The sequence below is a fragment of the Camellia sinensis genome, chromosome 6 (assembly GCF_055761805.1).
Source record: "Camellia sinensis isolate YWXY chromosome 6, ASM5576180v1, whole genome shotgun sequence".
Lineage (NCBI taxonomy): Eukaryota > Viridiplantae > Streptophyta > Magnoliopsida > Ericales > Theaceae > Camellia > Camellia sinensis.
The window spans coordinates 18,524,132-18,544,492 of NC_138966.1; positions in this window are offsets into that span (position 1 = coordinate 18,524,132).

Consider the following 20,361-nt stretch of genomic DNA (forward strand, 5'->3'; position numbering starts at 1 on the left):
AACTCATGTTAATCACATAGCGTGGCATAACGGTGACGATGACGTGGCTCCCAGAAAATCTTGTGACCCGTGAGGCTGCCACGAGCAAGAGTGAGAAAACTGAGAACTTGAGTGATACTTTCAGTTGAAGCATTGAAAGGAAAAATTGCATGAGAGCACTTATCAAGCCAAATAAATCATGGAATCTAACCGGAATGTGTTTCTTCTTTATCGAAATGAGTTCTCCAATGGCCAAGACCATAACCACTAGAGCAGTACCAATACCAAGAAAAGAAAAAGGCTTTCTTCCCTCCCCAAATTGTTTGAAGGATGCATTTAAAATTTCAAAAATTACATTTGAAACCGCACAATAGTTATCAAACTTGGTTTTTCTTATCATTTGGTAAATCTTAAGAAAAACTCTTTCATCTCTCCCTCAATGGTTCATTAATATCGGTATGAAATGGGTTTTTCAAGGTCACCGGGAAATGGTGAATCTCACCAAAAATTTAGAGGAGAAGGTGACTTTCGTTGAAAATGATGAATTTTGTTGGAGATGGAAAGGAATGGCTAGAGATTTATCAATGGTTGAACCAAGTCAAAGAGAAGAGATGGTAGAGAGAGGTGGTTGAGTGAAAGGCAAAGCAAGCATGAAAAGAGAGAGAAAATGGTAGAGCATCCCTTAATTAAAAAAAACATTTGAGGGTTCTTTGCCAATCTAAAAAAACAAAAAATAAATAAATAAATAAAAATGATTACCACAATTCTGTTGTGTGTGCTTAAACAAAGAAAAGAAAAAGAGGTATACCTGAAGCTCACCATTAGAATGCTGAATGCCTCGCTCCCAATGTAGCAAACTCTCGAAGTATCACGTGTCTATACTCCTTCACTTTTCATCATTCACCAAAATCATAAGTCTTACCTTCTCCACCAATTATAACTTGCTATTTGTTTATGGTGCAGGGACAGAGGGATAATGAAAGAAATTTTTGGCTTATAATTATCTTTATAGGAAATTTTTGACTTATATTTATAGGAAATTTTCAACGAAAGGGTTGAAAGAATTCTTTTTAATTATTTTTTAACTATCTTTGTATTTTCTTTTTTTTTTCTTTCAAATTGTGAGTCAATTTTTATGGCTTATAATTATATGAAGATTTCTGTCACTCATAAATCTTTAAATTACATATTTATGGATTATAAATCTTTATGGCAATTTATGGCTGCCATAAATCCTTATTTATACTAATAAATCTTTATAATGAATTTTTAATTATCCATAAATAAATGAACTAATTAGTAATATTCATTTAACTATCTATAAATAAATCTTTATGTAGATTTATGGCTTACAAAGATTTTGAGATTTATAAGCCATAAATCACTGATTTATTTATAATTCTGTTCTTTTTATAATTATATAAAGATTTATGGCTTATAAAATTTTTTGTCACTGATTTATGGCTCATAAAGATTTTGTGAATTTTCTGATTTTTTTTTTTAATTTTGAGTCAATTTTTTTTTTATTTTTTTTATTTTTTAAGTCTGTCGTGACTAGACCATTCTAAAATTTACAAAAATTGAGTCAATTTTGAAAGAAAAAAAAAAGTTTAACTAAGAAAAAAAATAAGCCAAATTATATATATATATATATATATATATATATATAAATGAAAATTGGCTTAACTTTGTATTTTCTATTTTATTGAATTTAAAAAATTTCACACAATTTTTTTAAGAAAATCACAAAACACAAAAATCAGTCGAACTAAATTTCCAAAAAAGGATACTCCCAAAATAAGCCAAAGTTTTACATCTGATGATGACTTATCCAAATTCTTCACAATCACAGATGCCAAAGATTCCCTAGACTGGTCTTCCGTGACTTTCATTTCTGAGAGGGATTTTGAAGCAGAACTATCATCTTCCTTAGATCCATAAACAGCTTTGGGAAGGGGAGAATCAGTGTCAATTGCCTGTAACTTGCAATCTTCCACCAAATGTAGGAACGGATCCACCTGAGAAAATATGAACATAGTAAAGCATAAACGTGTAGGAATATTATTCTTATAGGATATGCTATACTAATATTATTTTCACCGTACAAGGTAGTCTTCATGATGTAAATGAGAATGATGAAGCGGAAAAAAAAAAACCAAGAACGAATTGGCATTCGGCAACGTTGGTTGCTTTAGGAAATAATTGACAAGGATATGGAAATTAAACCCTGATCTGCAATAAACCACGTGACGTTTTATTTGTAAGGGTAGCCTTGACACATGGAAGAAGGAAAAATATGTTGTAGACTTTCAATGAAAGAATAATCATCGAAGTTGCCAAAGTAAAGAGGGATCTGCGTCGTGACAGTGGCAATGGCCCTGTGGAAACAACAGGACATGTCTTGAGTTGGCACAGTTAATGACTCACTCAATCAATCTTACTCATTCATTGCATCGCTATTATAGCATTTCATTAAACAACAAAAATAGAAATAAAGGACAAAGCATATATAAAAATATAAAAAGTAAAAATTAAAAAAAAAATAAAAAATAAAAAGTAGAAGAAAAAGCAACCATATATAGGCAAATCAAATGCAATTCCATCCAACCGAAAAAAACATAAGCATAATAGTTGATTTGGATGCTAACCTCCTTCAATGAGAGTAATTCTTTATATGTGATCATTTTTTTTTTTTTTGTGGCAAAACTAGATTGACCTTGTACGTGTTAAAGAACTTAAGATGGTAGAGAAATTTGTTTTCAAGGAAAAAGGAAAAAGGAAAATGGAAAATTAACAAAAGTTCAGCACTGGAATAAATGCCACAGATTATTGATTAAGATTGTATTAATACATCTATATTTCTATTCCCAAAATAAGTTAAAAAGTTTAAAAAACAGAATGACTGGCTAGTACAAGAATAATAAATTTGTAAGGATCAAAAGGTTAGAATTTTAGTTTAGACAAGTAAAAAAGAGATTTGAGAAAAATAACACACTGAGAACAATACGAAACATGTATGCAACATATATATATATATATATATAAGACGTTAGATATATAATATAATGACATTCATTCAATATGGAAGTGATGTGTATATGTGCATAACTATGCACAATATAGTATTTACATCATGAGAAATCCTATAATCAGTAACATATACCATATATATTTAACTGTACTAAGCAACGCATTATATAACATAACTCAACCCTAGTTAGACGGTACACGTCTCAGACTACAGAAGAGAAACTGAATGAGCCATAGAATCATGAATAAGATCATCAGTGGCATTTTGGAAATACAACCACTTGTGACCCGGCTAGCCGGGCGTAGTGCAGAAAATTCACTCGAGTACAATCTTCTTCTATTGTTACTCATCTCAGTCGATGGTAGTAAACCAAACTCATGTTAATCACATAGCGTGGCACAACGGTGATGATGACGTGGCTCCCAAAAAATCTTGTGACCCATGATGGCTGCCACGAGCAAGAGTGAGAAAACTGAGAACTTGAGTGATACTTTTAGTTGAAGCATTGAAAGGAAAAATTGCATGAGAGCACTTATCAAGCCAAATAAATCATGGAATCTAACCGGAATGTGTTTCTTCTTCATCCAAATGAGTTCTCCAATGGCAAAGACCATGACCACTAGAGTAATACCAATACCAAGAAAAGAAAAAGGCTGTCTTCCCTCCCCAAATTGTTTGAAGGATGCATTTAAAATTTCAAAAATTACATTTGAAACCGCACAATAGTTATCAAACTTGGTTATTCTTATCATTTGGTAAATCTTAAGAAAAACTCTTTCATCTCTCCCTCAATGGTTCATTAATATCGGTATGAAATGGGTTTTTCAAGGTCACCAGCAAAATGGTGAATCTCACCTAAAATTTAGAAGAGAAGGTGACTTTCATTGAAAATGATGAATTTTGTTGGAGATGGAAAGGAAAGGCTAGAGATTTATCAATGGTTGAACCAAATCAAAGAGAAGAGATGGTAGAGACAGGTGGTTGAGTGAAAGGCAAAGCAAGCATGAAAAGAGAGAGAAAATGGTCGAGCATCCCTTTGTATATTTCCAAATCCCACTCCTTCATTCACACATATCATAATATTGACCCAAAAAAATCAAGACGAGTCTATTTTAATTTTAATTAAAAAAAAAACATTTGAGGGTTCTTCACCAATCTAAAAAAACAAAAAATAAATAAAAAAATAAAAATGATTAGCAAAATTTTGTTGTCTGTGCTTAAGCAAAGAAAATAAAAAGAGGTATACTTGGAGCTCACCCCTAAAACGCTGAATGCCTCGCTCCCAACATAGCAAACTCTTGAAGTATCACGTGTCTATACTCCTTCACTTTTCATCATTCACCAAAATCATAAGTCTTACCTTTTCCACCAATTATAACTTGCTATTTGTTTATGGTGCAGGGACAGAGGGATAATGAAAGAAATTTTTGGCTTATAATTATCTTTATAGGAAATTTTTGACTCATATTTATACGAAATTTTCAACAAAAGGGTTGAAAGAAATCTTTATAATTATTTTTTAACTATCCATAAATAAATCTTCGTATTTTTTTCTTTTTTTCTTTTAAATTTTGAGTCAAATTTTATGGCTTATAATTATACATACATTTTGGTCACCCACAAATCTTTAAATTAAATATTTATGGCTTATAAATCTTTATGGCTGCCATAAATCCTTATTTATACCAATAAATCTTTATAATTATTTTTTATTTATCTATAAATAAATGAACTAATTAGGAATATTCATATGATTATCTACAAATAAATCTTTATAAAGATTTATGGCTTATAAAGATTTTGAGATTTATAAGCCATAAATCACTGATTTACTAATAATATTGATTTTTTATAATTATACCAAGATTTATGGCTTATAAAGATTTTGTGAATTTTCTGATTTTTTTTTTTAATTTTGAGACAATTTTTTTATTTTTTATGTCCGTCATAACTGGACCATTCAAAAATTTACAAAATTTGAGTCAATTTTGAAAGAAAAAAAGTTTAACTAAAAACAAAAATAAGCCAAATTATATATATATATATATATATAAAATTCCGAAAATAGGCTTAACCTTGTATTTTTTATTTTTTTTTAATTTAAAAAATTTCACATAATTTTTTTAAAAAAATCACATAACACAAAAATAAGTTGAACTAAAATGCCAAAAAAGGATACTCCCAAAATAAGCCAACGTTTTACATCTGACGATCACTTATCCAAATTCTTCACAATCACAGATGCCAAGGATTTCCTAGATAGTATACATATCAGACTACAGAAGAGGAATCGAATGAGCCATAGAATCATGAATAAGATCATCAACGACATTTTGGAAATACAACCACTTGGGATCCGGTTGGGCGGGCATAGTGCAGAAGGGGCACTCGAGTACAATCTTCTTCTATTGTTGTCTCACCTCAGTCAATGGTAGTAAACTGAAATCATGTTAATCACATGGCGTGGCATAATGGTGACGATGACGTGGCTCCCAGAAATTCTTCTCACCATGATGGCAGCCATGAGCAAGAGTGAGAAAACTGAGAACTTGAGTGATACTTTCAGTTGAAGCATTGAAAGGAAAAATTGCATGAGAGCACTTATCAAGCCAAATAAATCATGAAATCTAACTGGAATGGGTTTCTTCTTCATCCAAATGATTTCTCCGATGGCAAAGACCACGACTACTAGAGCAGTACCAATACCAAGAAAAGAAAAAAGCTTTCTTCCCTCCCCAAATTGCTCGAAGGATGTACTTAAAATTTCAAAAATAACATTTCAGGCTCCACAATACTTATCAAACTTGGTTTTTATTATCATTTGATAAATCTTAAGAAAAATCTCTTTCATCTCTCCCTCCATGGTTGATTAATATCGGTATGAAATGGGTTTTTCAAGGTCACCGGGAAATGGTGAATCTCCCCTAAAATTTAGAGGAGAAGGTGACTTTCGTTGAAAATGATGAATTTTGTTGGAGATAGAAAGGAAAGGCTAGAGATTTATCAATGGTTGAACCAAATCATAGAAAAGAGATGGTAGAGAGAGGTGGTTGAGTGAAAGGCAAAGCAAGCATGAAGAGAGGGAGAAAATGGTAGAGCAACGCTTTGTATATTTCCAAATCCCACTCCTTCATTCACACATATGATAATATTGACTCAAAAAAATCCAGAAAAGTCTATTTTAATTTTAATTAAAAAAAATTTAAAGGTTCTTCACCAATCTAAAAAAGCAAAAAATAAATAAATAAATAAATAAATAAAAATGATTTCCACAATTTTGTTGTCTGTGCTTAAACAAAGAAAAGAAAAAGAGGTATACCTGGAGCTCACCTTTAGAATGCTGAATGCCTCGCTCCCAATGCAGCAAACTCTCGCAGTATCACGTGTTTATACTCCTTCACTTATCATCATTCACCAAAATCATGAGTCTTACCTTCTCCACCAATTATAACATGCTATTTGTTTATGGTGCAGGGACAGAGGGAGAATGAAAGAAATTTTTGGCTTATAATTATCTTTATAGGAAATTTTTTACTTATATTTGTAGGAAAATTTCAACAAAAGGGTTGAAGGAAATCTTTATAATTATTTTTTAACTATCTATAAAAAAATCTTTGTATTTTCTTATTCTTTTTCTTTTATATTTTGAGTCAATTTTTATGGCTTATAACTATACAAACATTGTTGTCACTCATAAATCTTAAAATTAAATATTTATGGCTTATAAATCTTTATGGCTATTTATGGCCGCCATAAATCCTTATTTATACCAATAAATCTTTATAATTACTTTTTAATTATCTATAAATAAATGAACTTATTAGGAATATTCATATAATTATCTATAAATAAATCTTTATAAAGATTTATGGCTTATCAAGATTTTGAGATTTATATGCCATAAATCACTAATTTACTTATAATTATGATATTTTTGTAATTATACAAAGATTTATGGATTATAAATATTTTGTGAATTTTCTGATTTTTTTTTAATTTTGAGTCAATTTTTTTTATATTTTTTAAGTCCGTCGTGACTAGACCATTCTAAAATTTAAAAAATTTGAGTCAATTATGATAGAAAAAAAGTTTAAGTAAAAACAAAAATAAGACAAATTATATATATATATATATATATATATAATTACCAAAATTGGCTTAACTTTGTCTTTTCTTTTAATTTAAAAAATTACACATAATTTTTTAAAAAAAATCACAAAACAAAAAAATAAGTAGAACTAAAATGCCAAAAAAGGATACTCCCAAAATAAGCCAAAGTTTTACATCTGATGTTGACTTATCCAAAATCTTCACAATCGTAGATGCCAAGGATTCCATAGATTGGTCTTCCGTGACTTTTATTTCTGAGAGAGATTTTGAAGTAGAACTATCATCTTCCTTAGATCCATAAACAGTTTTGGGAAGGGGAGAACCAGTGTCAACTGCCTGTAAAATGAAAAATTAACAAAAGTTCAGCACTGAAATAAATGCCACTGATTATTGATTAAGATCGTATTAATACATCTATATTTCTATTCCCAAAATAAGTTAAAAATTTTGAAAAATAGAAAGACTGGCTAGTACAAGAATAATAAATTTGTAAGGATAAAAAGGTTAGAATTTTAGTTTAGACAAGTAAAAAAGAGATTTGAGAAAAATAATACATTGAGAATAGTATGAAACATGTATGCAACAGATATATATATATATATATATATATATATATATATGTAAAAGATGCTGGATATATAATATAATGACATTAATTCAATATGGAAGTCATGTGTATATGTGCATAACTATGTACAATATAGTATTTACATCATGAGAAATCTTATGATCAGTAATATATACCCTATATATATATATATATATAATTGTACTAAGCAATGCATTATATAACATAACTCTACCCAAGTTAAACTTTATACGTATCAGACTACAGAAGAGGAACTGAGTGAGCCATAGAATGATGAATAAGATCATCAGCGACATTTTGGAAATACAACCACTTGTGACCCGGCCGGCCGGGCGTAGTGCAGATGGGTCACTCAAGTACAATATTCTTCTATTGTTCTCTCACCTCAGTCGATGGTGGTAAACCGAACTCACGTTAATCACATAGCGTAGCATAACGGTGATGATGACGTGGCTCCCAAAAAATCTTGTGACCCATGATGGTTGCCACGAGCAAGAGTGAGAAAACTGAGAACTTTAGTGATACTTTCAGTTGAAGCATTGAAAGAAAAAATTGCATGAGAGCACTTATCAAGCCAAAGAAATCATGAAATCTAATCGGAAATGTGTTTCTTCTTCATCCAAAATGATTCTCCAATGGCAAAGACCACAGCCACAAGAGCAGTACCAATACCAAGAAAAGAAAAAAGCTTTCTTCCCTCCCTAAATTGTTCGAAGGATGCACTTAAAATTTCAAAAATTACTTTTGAGGCTCCATAATAGTTATCAAACTTGGTTTTTCTTATCATTTGGTAAATCTTAAGAAAAATCTCTTTCTTCCCTCCCTCCATGGCTGATTAATATCAGTATGAAATGGGTTTTTCAAAGTCACCAGGAAATGGCGAATCTCACCAAAAATTTAGGAGAAAAGGTGACTTTCGTTGAAAATGAGAAATTTTGTTGGAGATGGAAAGGAAAGGCTTGAGATTTATCAATGGTTGAACCAAATCAAAGAGAAGAGATGGTAGAGAGAGGTGGTTGAGTGAAAGGCAAAGCAAGCATGAAAAGAGAGAGAAAATGGTAGAGCATCCCTTTGTGTATTTCCAAATCCCACTCCTTCATTCACACATATAATAATATTGACTCCAAAAAATGAAGAAGAGTCTATTTCAATTTTAAATAATAAAAAAAAAACATTTGAGGGTTCTTCACCAACCTAAAAAAACAAAAAATAAATATATAAATAAATAAAAATGATTTCCACAATTTTATTTTCTGTGCTTAAACAAAGAAAAGAAAAAGAGGTATACTTGGAGCTCACCCTTAGAATGCTAAATGCCTCGCTCCTAATGCAACAAACTGTCGAAGTATCAGGTGTCTATACTCCTTTACTTATCTTCACTCACCAAACTCATGTGTCTTATCTTCTCCACCAATTATAACTTGCTATTTGTTTATGGTGCAGGGACAGAGGGATAATGAAAGAAATTTTTGGCTTATAATTATCTTTATAGGAAATTTTTGACTTATATTGATAAGAAATTTTCAACAAAAGGGTTGAAAAAAATCTTTATAATTATTTTTTAACTATCTATAAATAAATCTTTGTATTTTCTATTTTTTTTTCTTTTAAATTTTGAGTCAATTTTTATGGCTTATAATTATACAAAGATTTTTGTCCCTCATAAATCTTTAAATTAAATATTTATGGCTTATAAATCTTTATGGCTATTTATGGCTGCCATAAATCCTTATTTATACCAATAAATCTTTATAATTATTTTTTAATTACCTATAAATAAATGAACTAATTAGGAATATTCATATAATTATCTACAAATAAATCTTTATAAAGATTTGTGGCTTATAAAGATTTTGAGATTTAGAAGCCAGAAATCACTGATTTACTTATAATTCTGATCTTTTTATAATTATACAAAGATTTATGGCTTATAAAGATTTTGTTAATTTTCTAATTTTTTTTTTTAATTTGGAGTCATTTTTCTTGTTTTTTAATTCCGTTGTGACTAGATCATTCGAAAATTTAAAAAATTTGAGTCAATTTTGAAAGAAAAAATGTTTAACTAAAAACAAAAATAAGCCAAATTATATATATATATATATATAATTACGAAAATTGGCTTAACTTTGTGTTTTCTATTTTTTTTTAATTTAAAGAATTTCACATAATTTTTTAAAAAAAATCACAAAACACAAAAATAAGTCGAACTAAAATGCCAAAAAAGGATACTCCCAAAATAAGCCAAAGTTTTACATCTAATGATGACTTATCCAAATTCTTCCCAATCACAGATGCCAAGGATTCCCTAGACTGGTCTTCCATGACTTTTATTTCTGAGAGAGATTTTGAAGCAGAACTATCATCTTCCTTAGATCCATAAACAGTTTTAGGAAAGGGAAAACCTGTGTCATCTGCCTTTAACTTGCAATCTTCCACCAAATGTAGGAACGGATCCACCAGAGAAAATATGAACACAGTAAAGCAAAAATGTGTGAAAATAATATTATTATAGCATACACTATACTAATATTATTTTTGCAATATGAGGTAGTCTTCATGATGTAAATGAGAATGATGATGCAAAAAAAAAAAAAAAAAAAATTGGCATTAAGCAGCATTGATTGCTTTAGGAAATAATTGACAAGGATATGGAAATAAAACCCTGATCAGCAATAAACCACGTGCCATTTTATCTGTAATAGCAATCTTGACACATGGAAGAAGGAAAAGTATATTGTGGGCTTTCAATGAAAGAATAATCATCGAAGTTGCCAAAGTAAAGAGGGATCTGCGTCTTGACGGTGGCAATGGACCTGTGGAAACAACAGGACATGTCTTGAGTTGGCACATTTAATGTCCCACTCAGTCAGTGTTACTCATTCATTAAATCGCTATTATGGCATTTCATTAAACAACCAAAATAGAAATAAAGAACAAAGCATATATAAAAATATAAAAAGTAAAAATTAAAAAAAAATAAAAAATAAAAAAGAGAAGAAGAAGCACCATATATAGGCAAATTAAATGCAATTGCATCCAACCTACAAAAATATAAGCATAATAGTTAAGTTGGATGCTAACCTCAATGAGAGTAATTCTTTATGTATGATCATTTTTTTTTTTTTTGGCAAAACTAGATCAACCTCGTACGTGTTAAAGAACTTAAGATGGTAGACAAATTTGTTTTCAAGGAAAAAGGAAAATGAAAAATTAACAAAAGTGCAGCACTGAAATAAATGCCGTTGATTATTGATTAAGATTGTATTAATACATCTATATTTTTGTTCCGAAAATAAGGTAAAAATTTTGAAAAACAGAATGACTGGCTAGTATATGAATAATAAATTTGTAAGGATCGAAAGGTTAGAATTTTAGTTTAGACAAGTAAAAGAGAGATTTGAGAAATATAATACACTGAGAACAATATGAAACATGTATGCAACAGATATATATATATATATATATATATAAAAGATGCTGGATATATAATATCATGACATTAATTTAATATGAAAGTCAGGTGTATATGTGCATAACTATGTACAATATAGTATTTACATGATGAGAAATCCTATAATCAGTAATATATACCATATATATATATATATATATAACTGTACTAAGCAACGCATTATATAACATAACTCTAGCCTAGTTAGACTGTATACGTATCAGACTACAAAAGAGGAACCGAATGAGCCATAGAATCTTGAATAAGATCATCGGCGACATTTTGGAAATAAAACCACCTGTGACCCGGCTAGCCGGGCGTAGTGCAGAAGGGTCACTCGAGTACAATCTTCTTCTATTGTTGTCTCACCTCCGTCAATGGTAGCAAACCGAACTCATGTTAATCACATAGCGTGGCATAACGGTGATAATGACGTGGCTCCCAGAAAATCTTGTGACCCATGATGGCTTCTACGAGCAAGAGTGAGAAAATTGAGAACTTGCGTGATACTTTCAGTTGAAGCATTGAAAGGAAAAATTCCATGACAACACCTATCATGCCAAATAAATCATGAAATCTAACCGAAATGTGTTTCTTCTTCATCCAAATGATTTCTCTAATGGAAAAGACCACAACCACTAGAGCAGTACCAATACCAAGAAAAGGAAAAAACTTTCTTCCCTCCCTAAATTGTTCAAAGGATGCACTTAAAATTTGAAAAATTACATTTGAGGCTGCGCAATACTTAACAAACTTGGTTTTTCTTATCATTTGGTAAATCTTAAGAAAAATCTGTTTCATCTCTCCCTCCATGGTTGATTAATATCGGTATGAAATGGGTTTTTCAAGGTCACCAGGAAATGGTGAATCTCACCTAAAATTTAGAGGAGAAGGTGACTTTCATTGAAAAGTATGTTTTCAAATCCCACTCCCTCATTCGCACATATGATAATATGGACCCAAAAAATTCAAGAAGAGTCGATTTTAATTTTAATTAAAAAAAAAAAAATTTGAGGGTTGTTCACCAGTTTACAAAAATAAATAAATAAATAAATAAAAATGATTTCCATTATTTTGTTATCTGTGCTTGAACAAAGAAAAGAAAAAGAGGTATACTTGGAGCTCACCCTTAGAATGCTATGTGCCTCACTCCCAATGCAGCAAACTCTCGAAGTATCACGTGTCTATACTCCTTCATTTATCATCATTGACCAAAATCATAAGTCTCACCTTCTCTACCATTTATAACTTGCTATTTGTTTGTGGTGCAGAGGCAGAGAGATAATGTAAGAAATTTTTTGTCTTATAATTATCTTTATAGGAAATTTTTGGCTTATATTTATAAGAAATTTTCAACAAAAGGGTTGAAAGAAATCTTTATAATTATTTTTTAAATAATCTATAAATAAATCTTTGTATTTTCGGATTTTTTGTTTTATTTTAAATTTTGAGTCAATTTTTATGGCATATAATTAAACAAAGATTTCTGTCACTCATAAATCTTTAAATTAAATATTTATGGCTTATAAATCTTTATGGCTATTTATGGCTGCCATAAATCTTTATTTATACCCATAAATCTTTATAATTATTTTTTAATTATCTTAAAATTAATGAACTAATTATTAGTATTCATATAGTTATCTATAAATAATTCTTTATAAAGATTAATTGCTTATAAAGATTTATGGCTTATAAAGATTTTGAGATTTATAAGCCATAAATCACTGATTTATTTATAATTCTGATATTTTTATAATTATACAAAGATTTATGGCTTATAAAGATTTCTGTCACTGATTTATGGCTTATAAAGGTTTTGTAAATTTTCTAATTTTTTTTATTATGATTTTGAGTCAATTTTTTTTGTTATTTTTTAAGTCCGTCATGACTAGACTATTCTAAAATTTACAAAATTTGAGTCACTTTTGAAAGAAAAAAAAGTTTAACTAAAAACAAAAATTAGCCAAATTACACGCACACACACACACACACACACACATATATATATATATATATAATTACGAAAATTGATTGACCTTTGTATTTTCTGTTTTTTTTTTTTAATTTAAAGAATTTGAAACATTTTTAAAAAAAAAAAAATCACTACACACAAAAATAAGTCGAACTAAAAAGCCAAAGAGGGATACTCCCAAAATCAGCCAATGTTTTACATCTGATGAGGACTTATCCAAATTCTTCACAATCACCGATGCTAAGGATTCCATAGGCTGGTCCTCCATGATTTTTATTTCTGAGAGAGATTTTGAAGCAGAAATGTCATCTTCCTTAGATCCATAAACAGTTTTGGAAAGGGGAGAACCAGTGTCAACTGCCTGTAACTTGCAATCTTCCAGCAATTGCAGGAACGGATCCACCTAAGAAAATATAAATTTACAAAAGCATATACATGTGATATGAGGTAGTCTTCATGATGTAAATGAGAATGACGATGCAAAAAGAAAAAAAAGAAAAAAAAACCTAAAAAGAATTGGCATTCAGCAACATTGATTGCTTTAGGAAATAATTGACAACGATATGGAAATAAAACCCTAATCTGCAATGAACCACATACCGTTTTATCTGTAAGAGCAGCCTTGACACATGGAAGAGGGGGAAATATATTGTAGGCTTTCGATGAAAGAATAATCATCGAAGTTGCCAAAGTGAAGAGGGATCTGCGTCGTGACAGTGGCAATGGCCTTGTGGAAACAACAGGACATGTCTTGAGTTGGCATAGTTGATGTCCCACTAAGTCAATCTTCCTCATTCATTACATTGCTATTATGACATTTCATTAAACAACAAAAATGGAAATAAAGAACAAATCATATATAAAAAAATAAAAAGTAAAAATTAAAAATAAAAAATAAAAAATAAAAAGAAGAAGAAGAAGAAGAAGAAGAAGAAGAAGAAGAAGAAGAAGCACCATATATAGGAAAATTAAATGCAATTCCATCCAACTTACAAAAATATAAGCATAATAGTTGGTTTGGATGCTAACCTCCTTCAATGAGAGAAATTGTTTATATATGTTCATTTTTTTTTTTGGCAAAACTAGAATAACCTCGTACGTGTTAAAGAACTTAAGACGATACACAAATTTGTTTTCAAGGAAAAAGGAAAATGGAAAATTAACAAAATTCAACACTAAAATAAATGCCATTGATTATCGATTAAGATTGTATTAATACATCTATATTTCTATTCCCAAAATAAGTTAAAAATTTTGAAAAACAAAATGACTAGCTAGTACAAAAATAATAAATTTATAAGGATCAAAGGGTTAAAATTTTAGTTTAGACAAGTAAAAGAGAGATTTGAGAAAAATAATACACTGAGAATAGTGTGAAACATGTTTGCAACAGATATATAAAGAAAAAGCTGGATATATAATATAATGATATTCATTCAATATGGAAGTCAGGTGTATATGTGCATAACTATGTACAATATAGTATTTACGCCATGAGAAATCCTATAATCAGTAATATATACCATATATATATGACTGTACCAAGCAACTCAGTATATAACAAAACCCTACCCTAGCTAGATTGTATACGTATCAGACTACAGAAGAGGAACCGAATGAGCCACAGAATCATGAATAAGATCATTAGTGACATCTTTGAAATACAACCACTTGTGATCCAGCTGGTCGGGCATAGTGTAGAAGGGGAACTCAAATACAATCTTCTTGTATTGTTGTCTCACCTCAGTCAATGGTAGTAAACCAAACTGTAATGCCCCGAAATAATTCAACATGAATATAATACATCAACTGACATCCACTAAATAATAACGGCAAATCTCAAACCTTTACATCATTAGTTAACAAGGTTATTACAAAAGTCCCACATGAGAATATACATTCAATGGTATGAAAACACATGAATCTATAGCATGTGAAGCATCAAATTTCAAAGGTAAATAAAATGGCCCCATGGGCTTACAACTTCCAAGGCGTAAGCCTGGTTACACAAATGTGGCCTCTCGTACCCATACATGAATAGCCTTTGGCTAGCAAAATGTATATATAACATACCAAAGTCATCTACTCTTCACAAATATGTCCGCGCCCTCAACTCGGCGGGATCACCACATCTTTTCTTGCACCAAATCCCATAGGGGTGAGCATAAAGCCCAGTAGAGAAATCCTTACAAAGTATATACAGTTATACAAAATTTCCAACATTTAATGCGAATGCAAATGCCATGCCATGTTATTTCAAAAATAATCTCATTTCATGCTTTTCATGAAAACCACCATGTTTCCATAACATTTTGCAATCTCATAAATTCCAATTTTTCAATCTTAATCATTAGGGGCGGTAAATACGACTCAGGTAATCCCTAGGTTGGTGTCTGCAAGTAGGCTCAACAAGCACTACCAATAACCCTACTTTACCGGTTACTAACCGGAAGGGAAGTGGTACCTCCTTCGTGCGTGTTTTCGGTCTTTCACCCCGGACACTCAGGCCAACTTATCAATTTCATCTGCACCTCCTATCCGGACTTACCAACATATTTACCCCTTAAATCATTTCCATAGCTCTCATTACAACATAATCTTTTCTTGAAGTAAATGTTTCCAACTCAATTCAAGATGCGCAATAATGACAAATAATTAATGAGAATATGATGCAATAAGTAACATCTCATACATTTCTCCATCTTTCCTCCCCCCAATGCCATTTCACAAAAATAACCATATGCTTAACCAATGTTATCAACACATAGTAATAACTTCTCATCAAGCACAATTCTTAGTATTTTAGTCACTTCAAGACTATATGTAATTTTTCAAGCATTAATTTCCAAGATTTCAATTCCCATAATCCAAGGTGCTCAACAATTATCATCTCACAACTATACATGTTCATGCATTTAATAATAGTTTTGAAAATAATTTCTCAATCCTCATACATCAAGAGGATTGTCATTTTGCAAACTATATGATGAAATCTACGCTCCATCATTCATTGAACACAAGAAAGAAAGAAAATCCATAGGTTTTTCACCTATGTTCCAAAACCCCCAAATTTCTAGGGTTCTTCAAAACCAAAACCTCTCCCCATTTTCTTGGTGAAATCCCATCAAAATAACTTTCTTAAATTAATAGAAATGAAGCCCTCAAGGATCAACTTAGAAACATTTGAAATTTTAAACCCTCTATTGAAAATTCTCTACACTCTTGAGCCACAAACCAAACTCCCAAAATAAATTCAAGAGAAACATAAAATCAACATTTAATCTTGCAAAACATGTATATATAACTCAAGAAAGTCCCTAGCTCAAGGTTTGATGAAGAAAAGAAGATGAAACCCTAGAATTGATGGCGTTGAAAAGAGATCTCCACCGCACACAATGTGGTTCTCAAGAGGCTCTACAATGTTGATGAAGAAACTATGGACCAATTGCTAATGGATGGTGAAGGATCAAGGATTTGATCTTGTTTTGAGGTAGCAATATAGAGAGAGGGGAGAGCAATGTATTTTTAGAGAGAGAGAGAGAGATAAGAAAAATGATATGCACATCCCAAAAAGAGAAGAAAATAGAGCCTTCTCGGACTCAGGCCGACCGCACGTGTGGCACTTGCCCTTGCACGTGAGGAGCGTGCCTTGCGCACGTGCAGCCCTGATCCCTGCACGTGTGGCTGCCTCCGCACCTATAATTTATGCAGTGTGCAACCCTCTGAAACTCACCCCTCCTCGCACGTGCGGCCCTAGCCCAGCAGCCCAGAATTTTCTGGTTCGATCCCTGGGCACTCCAGACCTAACCTTGCACTCTCCGGAACAAGTGAAACTAAACACTGAATGAACAAGAACAGAAATTTTTGTTTAAGAACCAAAACTTCTGGACACTACAACCTAATGAAGAACAAAAGAGAATGGAGCAAGTAAATACACCCGGTCATCACACGAACTCATTGTAGTCACATAGCATGACATAACCGTGACGATGGTGTGGCCCCCAGAAAATCTTGTGACCCATGATGGCTGTCGGGAGTAAGAGTGAGAAAACTGAGAACTTGAGTGATACTTTCAGTTGAAGCATTAAAAGGAAAAATTGCGTGAGAGCACTTATCAGGCCAAATAAATCTAAAAATCTAACCAGAATGTGTTTCTTCTTCATCTAAACGATTTCTCCAATGGCAAAGACCACAACCACTAGAGCAATACCAATACCAAGAAAAGAAAAAATCTTTCTTCCCTCCCCAAATTGTTCAAAGCATGCACTAAAAATTTAAAAAATTACATTTGCGGCGGAACAAAACTTATCAAACTTCGTTTTTCTCATCTTTTGGTAAATCTTAAGAAAAATCTCTTTCATCTCTCCCTCCATGGTTGATTAATATTGGAATGAAATGGGTTTTTGAAGGTCACCGGGAAATGGTGAATCTCACCAAAAATTTAGAGGATAAGGTGACTTTTGTTGAAAATGATGAATTTTGTTGGAGATGGAAAGGAAAGGCTAGAGATTTATCAATGGTTGAACCAAATCAAAGAGAAGATATGGTAGAGAGAGGTGGTTGAGTGAAAGGCAAAGCAAATATGACAAGAGAGAGAAAATGGTAGTGTATCCCTTTGTATTGAAAAATGGTAGAGTATCCCTTTGTAGAGTATCCAAATCTCACTCCCTCATTCACACATATGATAATATTGACCCAAAAAAATCAAGAAGAGTCTATTTTAATTTTAATTAAAAAAAACGTTTAAGGGTTCTTTATCACCAATCTAAAAAAAATAAAATAAATAAATAAATAAAAAATGATTTCCATTATTTTGTTGTCTGTGCTTGAACAAAGAAAAGAAAAAGAGGTATACCAGAAGCCCACCACTGGAATGCTGAATGCCTCACTCCCAATGTAGAAAACTCTTGAAGTATCACGTGTCTATACTCCTTCACTTATCATCATTCACCAAAATCATAAGGCTCACCTTCTCCACCAATTATAACTTGCTATTTGTTTATGGTGCAGGGGCAGAAGGATAATGAAAGAAATTTTTGGCTTATAATTATCTTATAGGAAATTTTCATCAAAATGGTTGAAAGAAATCTTTATAATTTTTTATAACCATAAATCTTTATAATTATTTTTTAATTATCTATAACAATTTTTATTGTTTATAATTATACAAAGATTTCTATCACTCATAAATCTTTAAATTAAATGTTTATGGCTTATAAACCTTTATGGCTATTTATGGCTGCCATAAATCTTTACAATTATTTTTTAATTATCTATAAATAAATGAACTAATTATGAGTATTCATATAATTATCTATAAATAAATTTTATAAAGATTTATGGCTTATAAAAATTTTGAGATTTATAAGCCATAAATCACTGATTTACTTATAATTCTGATCTTTTTATAATTATACAAGGATTTATGGCTTATAAAGATTTCTGTCACTATAGCGATCCCGGTTTCTAACTTGACCTTTACAGTGTTTCGGACTCGGGTCTTGTGGTTTAATGTTGTTGTTTATGTATTTCCCTCTTATTACCCTTGAATTTGAGTTTTGTAATGTCTTGGGCGAGTTTAGAACAGGTTGGTTGGTAGATGGTTTAGAATGTTGTTGCCCAGAATTTTGGTCTTCCGCTCGAGCGGGGTTTGCAATCACTCAGTACTTTGTGCATCTGCAGAAATACTACAGAAGTGTTCTTCATGCTCGAGTGGAGTTTCTTAAGTTCGAGCGGCCCTTCTGGCGCTCGAGCAGCTGTCTGAAGTCTGTAAAATACTAGAAGTGTGTATTCTACGCTCGAGCGGGTATTGCTTTGTTATTGTGTCTTGGCGCTCGAGCGGCCTTTCTTGCACTCGATTGGGTTGAATTTTTGTGTCTAACACTTGAGCTTCGAACTCTTCGCTCGAGCGGACTGTACGTATATTAGATCGCGAAAGTGACATTTTAAATCACTTTTTCTGTCATTTCTCTCTCTAAAACTTTCCAAAACCCTAAGTTGAGAGCCTCTCTCTCTAGAATACTCTCTCTCTCCCTACATTTTGGCCTTGATCTAGTGATTTCCAACCCTTGTGTCTTCATTAAAAAATTGGAGCTTCTCAAGATCTTCTATTTGATCCGAGTAAAGTCAAGTTTGGGCGTCGTTGAGGTTTCTCCACTTCTCCTCTGGGCTTCTACACTCGAGGTAGGGATATTCTACTCGCCTATATGAGTTTTAACATAAGTATTAGCCATTTTGTATAAGTGGTGGGTTTGTGGAAGATTTGGGTAAAGTCAAGGTTAGGGTTTGATTTTGGAAAGAGGGGTTTCCTATATTGGGATTCTATTTGTATGTGAAACGTTGATAATGGGGTAGTTTGTGTACATTGGAGGAAAATTTGGCCTTGGGTGCAATGTTTGAGAAAAGGGGGAGAATGCCCCAATTTGTGTTATACAAATTATTTGTTTAAATAGCGAAATCATTATGAAAATATGAAATTGGTTTGAGAATCATGAAATTGGAGGAAATTGTAGTTAAATGGTGTAGTTGGATTGATGAATCACTCACCCATGGAAAATGTGATAAATTATCTATTGAGAAATTTATTTATCTATTCAGATATAACTGTTTTGGGCTATCGGTGGAGGATAGCCATGATTGTTGTAGAGAATGCATGATGATTAGGTAAATTAAAACTAATCAATTGGAATATGTCATTGAATATGATGGTTGGAGATAAACATTGAACATGTGATTGAATTGGTCATTGTATATGACAACGTGTTTAAATACATTGTAAATGTATATTGTTTGGGAGGAGATAGGGGATGTACTCCATTGTTTGGGGGGAGATAGGGGATGGACTCCATGGATAATTAAGTTGGCCGGAGTGTCCAGGGTGAAAGTCCCGAAACATTTTATATATTTGGGTGCCGGTTCCTTCGGACGTAGTTCCGTAAAATGGCAAGAATATGAAGTGTTGAACGATGTTTGTTATTGAAATGTTGAAACATGAGTTGTAGTCTCATCTTTAAACTGTTTGGATAATATTTGACTATGCCAATGAATTTGGTTTGGACTGATTATGATATAAGTGTTGATGGGTTATGGAAATAGTATAACTGGGTTTACAATTGTTGAACATTTATCGGATGCTAATGTTTTAGTTAATTCCCATGTATTGTTTAGCATATCTCTACTGGGCTTTTGCTCACCCTACTTGGGACACCATTTTCAGGTACAGGTAA